Genomic DNA, 16,212 nt, shown 5'->3' with positions numbered 1-16,212 from the left:
TAGGAAGACCATAAAAACATCTGTGGAATATTTTTGCCAAAAAATAAAATATGATCTAGTTTCTATATAAATCAATTTACAGAAACCAGGTGGAAGAAAATGTTAAGTGACACCACAGGTATACAATCAGGGACATGTGAATATGGGGTATTCTATAAGAAAAAATGAGAAGAATAAAAAGGAAGCAAATCTCTTATGAAAGAGTTTTAAAATGCATGCAGTGTTTGAACCATGTTTGATCTATGATTTGAAAAAATTTTTAAATTGCATTTCTTTTTTCTTTTAAGATTTTATTTATTTATTTGACACAGAGAGAGATAGCGAGAGAGGGAACACAAGCAGGGGGAGTGGGAGAGGGAGAAGCAGGCTTCCCGTGAAGCAGGGAGCCTGATGCGGGGCTCGATCCCAGGATCCTGGGATCATGACCTGAGCTGAAGGCAGATGCTTAATGACTGAGCCGCCCAGGTGCCCCTTAAATTGCATTTCTAAGAAAATCAAGGCTCTGTGAACTTAACAGGATATTTGATGCTATTAAAGACATTATTGTTAAAAAAATCTAGGTGTGATACTGTTATTATGGTACTGTTTTTGAAAATGTCCTTGTTTAGGGCGCCTGGGTGGCTCAGTTGGTTAAGCGACTGCCTTCGGTTCAGGTCATGATCCTGGAGTCCTGGGATCGAGTCCCGCATCAGGCTCCCTGCTCAGCGGGGAGTCTGCTTCTCCCTCTGACCCTCTTCCCTCTCGTGCTCTCTATCTCTCATTCTCTCTCTCTCAAATAAATAAAATAAAATCTTTAAAAAAAAAAAGAAAATGTCCTTGTTTAGCAATATGTATCAAGTTATTTAGAATGATGTCATTTCCAAGATTTGCTTTACAATTACCCAGCAAGTGTGTGGGGGGGGGTGAAGAGGAAGAAAGATAAAAAGATGAAATAAGTATAGCCATATATTAATGGCTGTTGGAGAAGTGTGCCGAGGTTTATTGTATTACACTTTCTACTCATGGTTGCATGTTTGAAAGTTCTCGTAATGAAAACTTGAAAAATAAATAAGCAAACAAACTATTGAATGTTGCAAAACAAATAAAATAAAACAACAAAACAATCAAATGAATCAGTATTCTTAGAAGTAGGGCCTAACAGACACATGAAAAGGTGCTCAACATCACTAATCATCAGAGAAATGCAAATCAAAACCACAATGAGCACCACCTGTCAGAATGGCTAGTATCAAAAAGATAAGAAATAACAAATGTCGGCAAGAATATGGTGAAAAAAGAACCCTCGTGCTTTGTTGATAGAACGTAAATTGGTACAACCACTATGGAAAACAGTGTGGAGGTTCCTCAAAATACTTAAAAATAGAGATATCATATGATATAGTAATTCCACTACTGGGTATTTACCCGAAGAAAACAAAACAAAACAAAAAAGATATATACATCCTTTTGTTTATTACAGCATTATTTACAATAACCAAGACATGAAAGCAATCTAAGTGTCTGTTGGTAGATGAATAGATAAAGAAGATGTGATATATGTATTTATATGTGTGTGTGTGTATATATACACACACACACAATGGAATATTTAGCCATAAAAAAAGAATGAGATCTTACATTTGTGACAACATGGACAGACCTAGAAGATGTTATACTAAAGGAAATAGGTCAGACAGAGAAAGACAAGTCCCATATGATTTTGCTTATACGTGGAATCTAAAAACAAAACAAACACAAAATGAGCAGAAACAGAACCACAAATATAGAGAACAGACTGGTGGTTGTCAGAGGGGAGGGGATGGGGGTGGGCGAAATGGGTGAAGGAGAGTGAGAGGTTCAGGTTTCAGTTATGGAATGAGTAAGTCCCAGGAATGAAAGGCACAGCATAGAGATGGTATAACAGCATTGTATAGTGACAGATGGGAGCTACACCTGTGAGCATAGCATCCTGTGTAGAGTTGTCGAATCACTGTGTGATACACCTAAAACTAATATAACATTAACTATACTTCAATTAAAAAAGAGATTAGAATATTTAAAAATAAAAAAAAATAAGTAGGGCTTCAATGTTTACGTGTTTTAGGATAATTTAAATGTGCAAGCAGAGTTAAAGACCACCACTAAGAAACAACAAGGCGGCCAAGGTTGAAGTGACCACGAACGACGCTAACATATCTATCAATGTGAGCTGGTTGGACACATTATAGCTTTATTTGTGATACGAATACTAAATAAGACATTTCCTGTCCTGTGAGATTTTTCAAAGGCACTAAAAACGGATAACAAAGCAATAATTTTCAAATAAAGTTCTTTTTTGGCATCTGTGAAGTAACTGAGCCAAAATCAGTTTTACAAACCTGAACTCATCTTTCTCCCCAGGGCTTTTTAAGCCAATTGAGAATTCTGTAGAGTGAGGAAAAATTAGAGAATAAGAGCTTTAGAGTGAGCTAGAGGTATTTGTGGTGTTTTCCTTAGAAGTTTAGGAGAAAAGAGGTATACTTTCCCTTCTTCTCAAACCAAGTGAAGGTATCTTTAAGGCAAATTTAGGAGATATTGGCTGGTGCTAGTTGAAGTTGATGGGACATATGGACCGACTCTAGGCACTGCAGGGACAAGTCTAAATGCAAAGGACTATGGCTCTAATGGCTTGAGATGGCCAAAAAAAAGAAAAAGAAAAAGAAAGAAAGGCACTGCTAGAAGTCAACGCTTCCCTACCTAGACCTGCCCATTTGCAAAGGACCAGATGTGGATCTGCCAGGAGATTTTAAAAGGAATTCTATCCAGGAGGATACCTGGAAGGGCAAGGAAATCTCAATGAAATGGTAGACTGCTAAAAGTCCAGGGCTAAGAGAGTATTGTAAAGCAGTTAGCTAGAGCAAGTACGAAACTACTATAGTTGGAGGCCTCAGAGCTTCATCAAAAATCTACACACACACACACACACACACACACACACACACACACACACACACACACGGGGTGCCTGGGTGGCTCAGATGGTTAAGCATCTACGTTCGGCTCAGGTCATGATCTCAGGGTCCTGGGATCAAGCCGCACATCAGGCTCTCTGCTCAGTGGGGAGCCTGCTTCTCACTCTCCCTCTGTAGTTCCTCAGCTTGTGCTTTCTCGCTCTCTCTGTCAAATGAATAAATAAAATCTTAAAAAAAAATCTACACACACACAAAATGTCAGAGAAAAAGACTCAGCAACTGAACACCCAGCACCTACAGGGCACAAACACCCAGACTGGAAGACCTTTTCTGCTCCTTTTGGAATCTATCCAAGAGGGGCCAAGATACTTGGGTGGTACAGAGTTTTGGAGTTAGGGCATAATAACCAGCTTACCAAGCTCCTCTCTCCACTTTAGGCCTTCATGCCTAGATTAAGCATGAGCAGCGGAAGGGAAAATGTTTGACGTTTTCATGTGTTTTGAGCATGTATATGATATAGGCCAGTACTTTTCATTTATGAACTGAGGCAATTTTTGTGATTGAATAGTGATGTGGTTTGGAGTGGTGGTGTTGGGGTCTGGAGCCCACAGGCAAAAAGACTTCTTGAGACCTCTTTGGTGCAAAAAGGTGGTTTTATTAAAGCACGGGACAGGACCGGTGGGCAGACAGAGCCGCTGCCCTGGGGCTGTGAGGGGTGGCTGATTATATACTTGGGATTGGGGGAAGAGGTAGGCTAAAAGGGAGATTTCCAAAAGGACTTCCATATGCTTAAAGAGGACTCACGGGACCCTGGGGGCCTGGCTATAGTCAAGCTAAGGTGGTTTTCTCCCCCGCACCGCCCCCCCCCATAAGGCATTCATGTTAAGAGTTGCGAGTTTCCTGGAGGAATGTTATACTCTGCCCATTTCAAGTATTTGTCAATGGGCTACAGGTTATAAAGAAATTTAATTTTATTTACATTCCCTTCTGCCTTTGTTTCCCACATCTCTGTGGAGGGGAGGGTAATGTTAGAGCTCCAGGAAATTGAGTCTATGGGTCTCTGAAAGTTAGGCTATTGATAGGAATGCTTTTTTCTTATAAATTACCAAGACATTTGTAAACCAATGGGGATTCTTGTCCTGCGGGACTGTGATCTCTATCAGTTAAAACATTTGGTTTGGTTTGGTTTGGTTTGGTTTTGTGTTTTCCTTCCCTTAGCTTTAGTGCAGCCAGGCGTGCCTGAGGAATGTCACACCGATCCCACCTGGGGGCAGAAGGGGTGGCAGGGTTTTAGCTTGTGCTTTGCCCTCGGCTCACCTTCCGCTCCCTCATCAAATAGTATCTAAAAAGCAGTAAGTCCTCCTTGAGACTTCATCCAAGTTTGGTAGACATGGAGACTAGAAACCAGATTTGTGAAAAGAAAAGAGAAAAAATAAGTAAAATGTACTGAACAATTTTTATAACAAGTTATAAATATATAAGTAAAAGAGAGATCACACTTGCTTATTTGGCTAATATCTGTGTGACGTCTAAAAGAACTAGAGAGAATGAGAAATATTCAGTTTCAAAACGATTTTTCTGCACTAACGTAAAAAATTAAATATCCATTAAAAGTCTAAGAATTCTTAACATAAGAACATTATGTGCACCCGCTATCCTGTGAGGCTGTGTGTGTGAGAGAGGGAGTGGGGGGAAAGGGAGAGAGAGAGAGACAGACTTCACTCAGACATTGAAGGACACAAATGTGGGAGAATATAAAGCGCACCTGGATCTTAATCTCATGGAGTTACATAAATGTGCTTTGGACCTCTCATCATAGAAATTCACAAAGGGTTGATGGTGAGTCTGATCTCATATATATGAATCTCTGAACTAGTGTTCCACAAAGACACAGAAAGGGATCAACCAAAGAACAGCAGAGGAACCATGCTGGTGTTCAATGAATGCACTAACTGCTTTTTTACAGTGTTCCTCAATGTGTTACTTCTCTCATGCTGGGACCTGCATAAAAATGAAATGTCATACTTCACTACCCTTCCAGCCAGTGGTACAGTTTATTTTCTTGTCTTCTGATAGAGTTCACAAATTTAATAACTGCCTTTTATCCTGGTCTCTCTACTCCCTTTCAGCTTCCTATTCAGTCTTCTCTCTCTGCAGGCTTGCAGGAAATGCCTCATTTTAGGTTTTCTATAAAGGACATAATAGACAAGAAAAGCAGAAAAGGAGAGGATATTATCTGTCATTTAGAAATGGACAAGGGGCAATCAAACCATTTTAATAGAGACAGAGTGGGGGGAAAAACTCCTTGCTATTGTAGTATTTACCACGTTCTTTTGGACAAGACAATTTAGACTGAAATAAATTGAGCAGTTTGTGTTGAAAAGTATGTTATGATTCTTCTGATCAGTGAAAAAAAAAGCAATTGATCCTTAATCAAAAAAATAATAGGGTTATTTTCAGGGAAATCTGACAAAATGGGACTGATTTTTCAGCTAATTAAGAAATACAGTGATGGATTTGAGTGTTCTTGCTTTGATGCATGTGGCTATAATTAATAATGACTTTGCAGGTCTCCACATGTTTCCTAAATGACAATGACAATATCATTAATGAGGTGCATTATTGTACAGATTTTCTGGGAAGTTGGGAAATAATAGAGTAAGGTTCAGGAAATATTTCTAAAGAAATATCATCTGCTGGTGAAACCAATAATCCTTCATTTACATTCTCATTAAGGTCTGAATAGGCAGCACACCACATTTGAGTTCCTTGTAAACATGCAGGCAAGCACATTACTAGCAAATTGCAAGAGTGAGTTTGTAACTAGACATCTTTGTTCTTGTCCCATGCTCTATACCTTTCACCTCTTTGATTAAAAACACAGCATGTAGGAATGAATCATTGTTAATCTCAGAGAAAATGGTTTCTAACATTGAATTATTTAAATGCTAATTGCAGTGCATTGCCTACAAATAATCAACCGGTACTTTTAACTAGATGATGTTTAATTCTCTTTTGAAATACCAAGTGCCTCTCAATACTTCCATAGTTCTTCTTGCATCCCAATAAGTAAACATCAAAGTGTGTACTTTAGAAGAAGTATGAGATTGACAATTGCTGGAATTAATTTTCTATCATATCTTATTCTTACTCTATGGCATTAGAATTCAGGAACATAATGTTGTCCTATGTACTCATAAAAATTCCGATGCCAGATATATTTGATATGAATGTACTCTTATTATAATCTTCAGAATTTCATCAGAATGCATTTCATGCCATTTTATTTTTTCTCTCGCAATGCTAAAGACATAACTGGCTTTGTAAGAAAATTGTGAGGTGGCTCATAGTTAAATCATTCTCTCAGTGAAATTTTCAAAGAGTTGATGAAAGGCGATATTTTTAAGTTAGAATATTAAGAAGCTGTTCTTAAATTTGGGTGTGCATAAGGCTTCTTTGAGGAATCCATTAAAATTACATATGCCTGGGTTGCATCTCTAGAGATTTGGAATAAATATTTTGGCAGGAATCCCCAGACTTTGCATTTTAATTGTCAACTCCTTATGTGATCCTGTTACATTTACAAAAACACGTTTTGAGAATTTGTCTTTTCATTACAATAGCAACACTTTTTTTATTTTTTTATTTTATTTTTTTTATGTTATGTTAATCACCATACATTGCATCATTAGTTTTTGATGTAGTGTTCCATGATTCATTGTTTGCATATAACACCCAGTGCTCCATGCAGTACGTGCCCTCCTTAATACCCATCACCAGGCTAACCCATCCCCCCACCCCCCTCCCCTCTAGAACCCTCAGTTTGTTTCTCAGAGTCCATAGTCTCTCATGGTTCATCTCCCCCCTGATTTCCCCCCCCTTTTCATTCTTCCCTTCCTGCTTTTTTTTTTTAACATATAATGTATTATTTGTTTCAGAGGTACAGATCTGTGATTCAACAGTCTTACACAGTTCACAGAGCTCACCATAGCACACACCCTCGCCAATATCTATCACCCAGCCACTCCATCCCTCCCAGCCCCCACCACTCCAGCAACCCTCAGTTTGTTTCCTGAGATTAAGAATTCCTCATATCAGTGAGATCATATGATACATGTCTTTCTCTGATCAACTTATTTCGCTCAGCATAATACCCTCCAGTTCCGTCCATGTCGTACAATAACAACACTTTTAAATATCTTTATGATCTTTAATGCCATCATCACATTTCCAATTCTTTTGAATTTACCAGTTTACTTCATTTTATTCTTTCTTTCCCTAGTCTTAAAACTGCTTCTTCTTTCCTTAAAATAACTTTTAGCTTATTATCTATTTTTTGTGCTTATATAACACGGCGTCTACCTGGTTGAATTTCCTATGCCATTTTTCTCTATGTCAATACATTATAAATATTGTTATTAAAACAATTCTTAAATTTATTTAATATCTGTTGAGCCACATTATTGTCAAAGCAATTATGCATAGATTAACACAACTGTTTTCAAATGTCAAGACTGACTCACAGTAAGAATGCCATTTATAATGTGATGGTATATACATATATATATATTACTGCAATACACATATACATATGTAAAATTTGTTTTGTGAAGCAGTACTTACCCCAGTTTTATGTGATTCAATTCTTTTATACTGTTTTCTTTCATCCTTTGATTTTTTTAAATTATTGATAAAAATTTTCCTAAATTGACCCACAAATAGCTTTCGACTTGCGTTTTGACTATTGGCCATAGACATTAGTGACCACCTCCAAGAGTCACTTTCTAGGTGGAGACTTTATTTTTAATTGCTACTTACTGTTCAGAAAGTCATTGCAGGGAAATGTAAATTTATTTGATGGTGAAACAGAAGGCTCGGTTTTGTCCTGGTTTTCTGAGTACTGGAACACTGCAAATATATATTAGTTTATATTCCCTGAGACTTTATTCTGTAAATATTGTACTATATTATCCACAAGTGATCAGATTCATATTCTCAAAGGGATTACGATCTTATTATTCACCAGTAACCTCATTCCTTTGGTTATTTGCTATTCTCAGCACTTTAATTTACCTAAAGCAAGTACTTATGCCTATTTTTACTCATAAACTCTCTCCCCAGGAAATCAGTATTGTAGACACACTATAATCTGAATTTCATAGAATGTCAGAGTTTTGGGACACCTGAGAAGCCAACTATTCCTATGATTCATGAGTTTCCTCCACAATGTCTCCAATAGACACTGATTGTAGTTGAAACACTTCCAGAGACAGAGGAAACAATGATCAGACAGAAAAATGGAAGTTACCTGATGTGGGGAACAAAGGCAAAAGAAATGTAGATAAAATTATATTTTCTTATAATCTGCAGCCCATTGACAAACACTTGAGGCAAGCAGAGTGTGACATTCCTCCAGGACACTCCCAACTGTCTTAAGGTTAAGGCTTTGCTAGAGAAAAGACAACCTTAGCTTGACAATAGCTAGGCCTCCAGGATCCTGGCAGCATTCTTAAGCATATGAAAATCCTTTTGGAAACTTCCTTTGTCTTTACCTCCCCCAACTCCACGGTATATAATCAGTGGCTCTTCACGATCCCAGCTCAGCCCTTTCTGCCCATAAGTCCTGTCCCTGTGCTTTAAGAAAACCACCTTTTTGCCCTGGAAACGTCCCAAGAATTCTTTCTTGGCCCTCAGCTCTGAACCCCAACGTTTCCACATCATTACCTAAAAGAGACTAGAAAGACAAAATAGAGTAAAACTTGTCTGAAAAAAATATCAATTACATACTTAAAAGTAGGGATTTAGGGGTGCCTGGGTCACACAGTTGGTTATGTATCCAACCCTTGGTTTCAGCTCAGGATGTGGTCTCAGAGTCGTGAGATCAAGCCCTGCATCAGGCTCCATGCTTAGCATGGAGTCGGCTTGAGTTTCTCTCTTCTTCTCCCTCTGCCTACCACCCCCTCTCAAATAAATAAATCTTAAAAAAAAAATAAAAGGGGTTTAAAAAATAGAAATAACAAATTTAGAAACATAACACATAAATTGATAAAAATTAAGTGGATTTAGTGTCAAGATTCTCCTTTCTATCTTGTACTGTTGTAGATCCTTGGATCCATCACTCGGTAGCTGACATTTTTCAACTTTCGACCAACTTTAGATTTTCATGTTTATATATGAATCCCTGAAGTAAATTCCAATAATGAATACACTGACCTACTCTTAATTAAAATATTATCTTTCATATAATGATTAGTGTGTTTCAGCAGATTAATTAAACTGGCAATAGACTTTACATTTTCAATTCTTTGTATTTGATAGCTTTGGTTTGCCTCACTCCCCGCCACCCACCCCCAGGTTTGATTTTCAATGCCTTTAAATTTGTGTCAGAGGCTTGTGAAAATAGTTTCTTGTGGTTGATTCTTCAGGTCCCTTGGGTTGTAAATGTTTTTCCATCCTCCACCAGAAATTTCTGGTTTGATTTTTTTTTTTTAACTGTTTTCAAGATGTGGGCTAGATGTCAACATTCTGTAATTGTTCCTGTGAATTCAACTAGAAAACTTTTCATCTTATGAAGATATTCAACCTACTTGCAGTATAATTGTATTCATGAAAACGAATTATCATGCATGATAATCCAGGCATTTCCACTGGTAGGAAATATAATTCTTTCTATGTTAATTATTTTAAGTAATACATTGTTGACATTTACTTCAGTGAACAAAACAATTAAAAAGGCAAAAAATAAAAAGGCAACATTAGAGGTAGAGAGTGAACTAATATAAAATCATTTAAAAGCATCATATCATAATATTTACAAATAAATTATTCATTTACCTTCACTTTTGCCCGCATGAAGCAAATATAATGCTTCCTCAATTAAATCAAAACTGATAATTCTAATTTAAAAAAGTTGCTAAGAAAAAAATGACTTCTTATGAAATTGTCTGATGAATTAATTATTCTTATACTTCAATAATATTGTAATTTACTATATTCCTTGGCAACAGAACAGTATTTTTAAAAGGTGAAGCCTGACAGAGTAGTTTCCAAGTCAGATATATAAATTCCTTATGGGTTTATATATTGACTTGATATAAAATACATTTTACATTAGGCAAATTAACAAGATTACAAATAACCTAACAGTGGATATTAATGATGTATATGTAGAATTTAACATTTTAATATAGTGTTAACAACTAAGTCTTATTGCTAAATACATTTCTAATAGATAACAAAAATTCTTTGCAATATCAAGACTTCAAGTCATCTCTTTCAGCGTACACACACACACACACACACACACACACATTTGCAATTCATGCATTCAAAATTTTAGAAATTTTCATTATTAAAGTTTCAGAAGACTGAATAATATTATGAATTTGTCAGATTAATGCATATGCATATATGATTGATGAATTATATTTTCTTAACTCTTTCAAGTTTAGTTTTTTCTTTTAATGGGGTGGGTGGACTTGAAACTCAAAAACATTTAAACATAAATAAATGTAAATTCATTCTAAACCAGCATGTGTTCAACAGTCCTCATGACATCTCATATAGTTAAAAATGTTTCCAGTGAAGAGTAAACAAACAGGCTAACAAACCACTATGAAATAATTGTAAATTGAATTTTTAGCTACTCAGCTGTTGCACTCATGGATTTTGATGATTTAAGTTGGAAAGTTTGTATTTCTGATGCACATTGATTGTGGTTAAAGAAAAATAATCATTTTGGAGTTACAGTTGGCTTTTCAAAGTAATCATTTTCTTTGTTTCATACAAATAAAACAAATAACTTAGTTTAGATCTGATAGTTTAATTTGTGTGGACTTATCATATATTTATTATCCCAATTTTCCAGTCAAAATGGGTTGCACCCAGCACTGGCATCCCAAGAGAAGGACAATGTAAGCAGTCGGCTACCATGCAGAGAAGCAGTGTTCTATCAATGACAATGTTCAAAACTGCCAAGACCATCTTTTAGTTGGTCTTAATATTGTTTTAAAATTTTCAACATAAAACACTTCTTATTACATGTGCCCTTAGTCCTTCCATTACCTATGTTACGTAGCTGTTAAGATTAAATACAACTTTGTGCACCTGGTATTCTGATATTGTTGTAGGCATTTTTCTTGTCTTAAAAATACTAAGAAAACCTAGACATAATTATAGTTTTAATATTTGGAATAGCATTTCTTTTGTAATCTTACTATATGTTTTTAAAGTAAAAACCTAGGGTAGTCTCCTTTTGTTCAATTTGAACTGTCAGATTGCTCATGATTCAAAATGTGTTCAGAAGATACCTGAAAACAAAACATGTTTGCCAAATTCATCCTAATGAAAATAGTTTTTTCCTAAACTTTCCAGATAGTTAGCTCTTAACTAGTACATGTGTTATTAACTTAGAGAGTTAGGCCATAATTTTATTTTATTATTTTATTTTATTTTTAAAAGATTTTATTTATTTATTTGAGAAAGAGAGCACAGAGGGAGAGTGAGAGGGAGAAGCAGACTCCCCACTGAGCAGTGAGCCCGACGCGGGGCTTGAACCCAGGACCCTGGGATCATGACCCGAGCCGAAGGCAGACGCCTCACCAACTGAGCCACCCAGGTGCCCCTAGGCCATAATTTAGAGCATATCTATGTCTACTGATGACTGATGATACTGAATGTCATTTCATATGCTTATTGGCAATTTAGATCTCCTTTGCTAAGTGCCTATTGAAGCCTTTTGTCCCTTTCAAAAATTAGGTTGTTGATGTTTTATTGATTGATTGATAGGAGTTTATATACATGAGGATATATGGTTGGATATGAATCCTTTTTCTTACATACATACAGAAGATATCGTCCCCCATTTGTTGCTTTGCATTCTCACTTTGTTAATAGTGTCTTTGAGGAACAGAAATTTCCTTTTAACAAAGTACAATTCATTGGCCAGATCCTTTATGATTAATGTCTTTAATGTCTTTCTAGCCTATTCATAAAACATTTACCTAGCCCAGTGTTAGGAAAATATTCCATCTATCCTATACAAACATAATTGGCTTACTCCAAATTAATTTTATAATCCATATAAATTTGCTTTTTTGCATATGGCTTTGGATAAAATTACATTTGTATGGAGAACCAATTATTATAGTTAGCTTGTTGAAAAAAATCATCCTTTCCTTCCTGTGCTATAGGAATATCTTTATCATAATTCTGGTGATCAGATATGCATAGGTCTGTTTCTGAACTCTCTGTTCTATTGTATTGATCTATTTGTCTCTCCTTGCACCAATTCCTCACTGTTTAATTTTCTTTGAAATAAGTCTTGAGGGGCGCCTGGGTGGCTCAGTTGGTGAAGCCTCTGACTCTCGATTTCAGCTCAGGTCATGATCTCAGGGTCATGAGATGGAGCCCCGGGTTGGGCTCTGTGCTCAGCAGGGGGTCTGCTTGAGATTCTTTCCCTCTGTCCCTCCCTTGCTCCTGTGCATATTCTCTCTCTTTCTCTAGAATGAATAAATTTTTAAAAAATAATAAAATTAAATAAAATAAGTCTTGATATTTGGTGGTGTATGTTCTTCAGCTTTGTTCTTCATCAAATGTGTCTTTGATTCTTTTTTGCCTTTCCATTGCCATATATACTTTAGCATCAGCTGGTCAGTTAAAAAGGTTCTGGGATTTTGATTGGAATTGATTAAGTCTATAGATCAATTTGGGGGAAGTTTTCATCTTAACAATATCAAGACTTCTAACTGATGAACATACTGTGTTTTCCAATGGATTTATGTCTTCAACTGATAGTCTTTTTTTAAGAAGCATTTTAATGGTTCCTCTAGAATCAACAACTTGCAGTAGGGCCCACCTTAAATTTTAACTGTTACTAATGCCAGACATGGCAAAAACCTTAAAACAGTTTAAAATTTCTTCCCCACTTTTCTCTTTTGTACTATTACTGTCATAAAATGTATTTCTACATATATCCTAAATCCAAGAAACAGTATTACCAAACTAAATGTATTTATTGAATTCCTAATTTTAGCCATGGTCAAAAGATTTAACATACATGTAAATATCCAATTTCATCACTTGGAAGGTCTACCTTTTACAAAAGACGATTACAAACACAATTCAGCCAAATTCTTTGCCACTTTATGACAAGGATTGCCTTTCTCCATTGTCCAATAACCTGTTCCTCATTCAATCTGAGATTTCATCAAAATGGCTTTTACTGTGCATATTCCTGTCCACATCTGTCCATGATTATGTATTCTCTGAGAAGATGGACACTTTCTTGGTGGCTTTCCTGTCCCTTCTGATCTCTCACCAGAATCACCTTAAAATGTCCCGTCACAACAGTCTCCACTTCAAGGCTAAATTCCAGTGTCTACTCATTACTCAATTCCAAAGTCACTTCCACAATTTTTAGTTTTTTTATAGCAGTAGACAACTTCTCAGTACCAATTTCTCAGTCACTTTGGCTACTATGATAAAGTACCATGGACTGAGTGGCTTAAACAACAAACCTTTATCTCTCACAGTTCTGGAGGTCATAGATTTAAGATTAGGGTGCCAGCATACTTGGGTTCTTGCTGAGTGCCTCTTTCTAGTTGACAGAGGACTATATTCTTGCTGTATCCTCACATAATGGAAAAAGATCTAGTTAACTTTTCTTATAAAATTCCTAATACCATTCATGACATTTCTATCCTCATGATCTTGGGTTGCTTCCATGTTTTAAGTATTGTGAATAATGCTATTATGAACATGAGTATACAAACATGTCTTCGAGACTCTGCTTTAAATTATTTGGGGTATATACCCAGAAGTAGAATTGCTGCACCATACAGTAAGGTAATTCTATTTTTATTTCATTTTTTTGAGAAACCATCATATTTTTTTACCATAGCAGCTGTACTATTTTGCATTTCTACCAACAGGCAACAAGGTTTCCAATTTCTCCACATCCTCATCAACACATTATTTTCTGGGTTTTTTTGTTTGTTTTTGACAGTAACCATCCCAATGGGTATGAAATGGTATGTCATTCTAGTTTCTAATTGCATTTACCTATGATTAATGATGTTGAACATTTTTTATGTGTTTATTGGTCTTTGTATAACTTCTTTGGAGCAATGTCTATTTAAGTCCTTTGGTTATGCTTGAATCAAGTTGTTTGTATTTTTGTTGTTGAGTTTTAGGAGTTCTCTATATATTCTGGTTACTACTCCCTTATTAGGTATACAATTTGCAAATATTTTCTCCCATTCTGTGGGTTACCCTTTTACTCTGTTGCTATCGTCTTTTTTTTAATTTTATTTTATTATGTTATGTTAATCACCATACATCATCTTTTGATGCACAATTTTAAAAATTTTTTGTGGAGTTCAGTTTGTTGAATTTTTTTTTTCCTGTATCTCATATGTTTCCTGTATCTTTGGTGTCATATCCAAGAAATCACTGCCAAATCCAATGTCATAAAGGTTTTGTTCCATGTTTTCTTCCAAGAGTTTTATAGTTTTAGGTCTTATATTTAGGTCTTTCATCCATTTGAGTTAATTTTTATATATGGTGTTAGGTGAGTGTCCAACTTCATTTTTGTACATGTGGCTGGATATCTAGTTTTCCCAGTACCATTTCTGGACAAAACTGCCCTTTCCCCATTGAATGATGTTGACTGACCCTTGTCAAAAATAATTTGGGTGTTAGATTTTGAATAAAACAATATAGTTTTGTGGAAACATAGTATATGTGGTAGTTACTAGAGCTGATCATAAATTCTAGTTATCTGTCTTATGAGAACCGGGTAAGTTGCATGTTTCTGCTATATCTGTATGTGTTTTGTCAGGAAATCAGAATCTTTCTAAGTATTCTTTTTCTTTTAAATCTATTCTTCCTTTAAAAATTTTTATTTAATTTTTAACATTTTTAAAAACTTATTTTTGAAGTATCATTGACATGTATTATTTTTGTTTTGTATTATATTTGTTTCAGGTGTACAACATAGTGATTTGACATTTATATACATTACAAAATAATCACCATAAGTCTAATTCCCATCTGTCATCATACAAAGTTGTTATAATATTATTGCCTATATTTCCAATGCTGTACATTACATACATATTTTAATATACTCCCCTTTCCTCTAGCAGCCATCAGTTATCTATGAATCTGTTTCAGTTTTGTTTTGTTTGTTCATTTTGCTTTTTAGATTCCACATATAAGTAAAATCATATGGTATTTGTGTTTATCTGACTTACTTCACTAGCATAATACCCTCTATGTCTATTGTTGTTGTCACAAATGGCAACATTTTATTGTTTTTATGGATGAGTAATATGTAAGTATATATATATATATGTAAATATAATATATATGTTATTACATCTAAGATATCTACATCTATATATATCTTCTTACCATCTTCTTCACATCTTCTTTATCCATTCATCTACAAATGCACACTGACATTGCTTCCATATCTTGGCTCTGAGAATGTCATGATAAACAATGCTGTGAATAATGCTGTGATATACAGGGGTGCCTATATCTTTTTGAATTAGTGTTTTCATTTTTTTGGAAAAAAACTCAGAAGTGGTATTGCTGAGTCATATGGTAGTTCTATTTTTAATTTTTTGAGGAAAGTCCATACTGTTTTCCACAGTGGCTGTACCAGTTTACATTCCCACCAATAATGCACAAGGGATGTGAGCTCAGGGTCCTTCTATGCTACATCTGGGACACTTTCTACCTTCTAAGTATTCTGAATATAAAGTAATACAGAAATTGAGATTTATTTTAAATGTGGAAGTAATAAGGGAGCAAAACACAGGGAAGTTTTTATGAAAAGGCAGAGGAGTTGCCACCATGGTTAGGGAAGCAGAGCTGAACCCCTGGCATGACATATTGAAGAAGTGTTTGTCAAAAACTAAGTGGAAATTATAGCCGTTTTAAAGGAATTTCTAGGAAATCTCCCACCACTATGTCAGTTGCCAGCAGTGTAGTGGTTGTTCTCAATTCTCACCAAAAAGCAGCTGTGAATCTCACATCTGCTCACTTGTGTGCTTGTAATCACTTCCAGGGAGTAATGAGCTCTGCTTCTCTCCTGCTTTCTAAAGGAGGATTCTAGGAAAATATAGTTCATAGCTTCTCTACTGTTATGTAGAGGAGGTTTTAAAAGAATTTGGTGATTACATTGAATTGCTAACAGATAATTTAAATATCCCACCAATTTGAAATTAGATGTAGCTGTATAACCAGTGAAATACGTAAAGTTATTTGTATCATT

This window comes from Eumetopias jubatus, unplaced genomic scaffold, assembly GCF_037043125.1.
Source record: "Eumetopias jubatus isolate StellerSeaLion01/CBP00866 unplaced genomic scaffold, mEumJub1_p1.0 scaffold_7, whole genome shotgun sequence".
Lineage (NCBI taxonomy): Eukaryota > Metazoa > Chordata > Mammalia > Carnivora > Otariidae > Eumetopias > Eumetopias jubatus.
The sequence above is the reverse complement of the archived record's forward strand: the minus strand, read 5'-3'. Positions refer to the sequence as shown.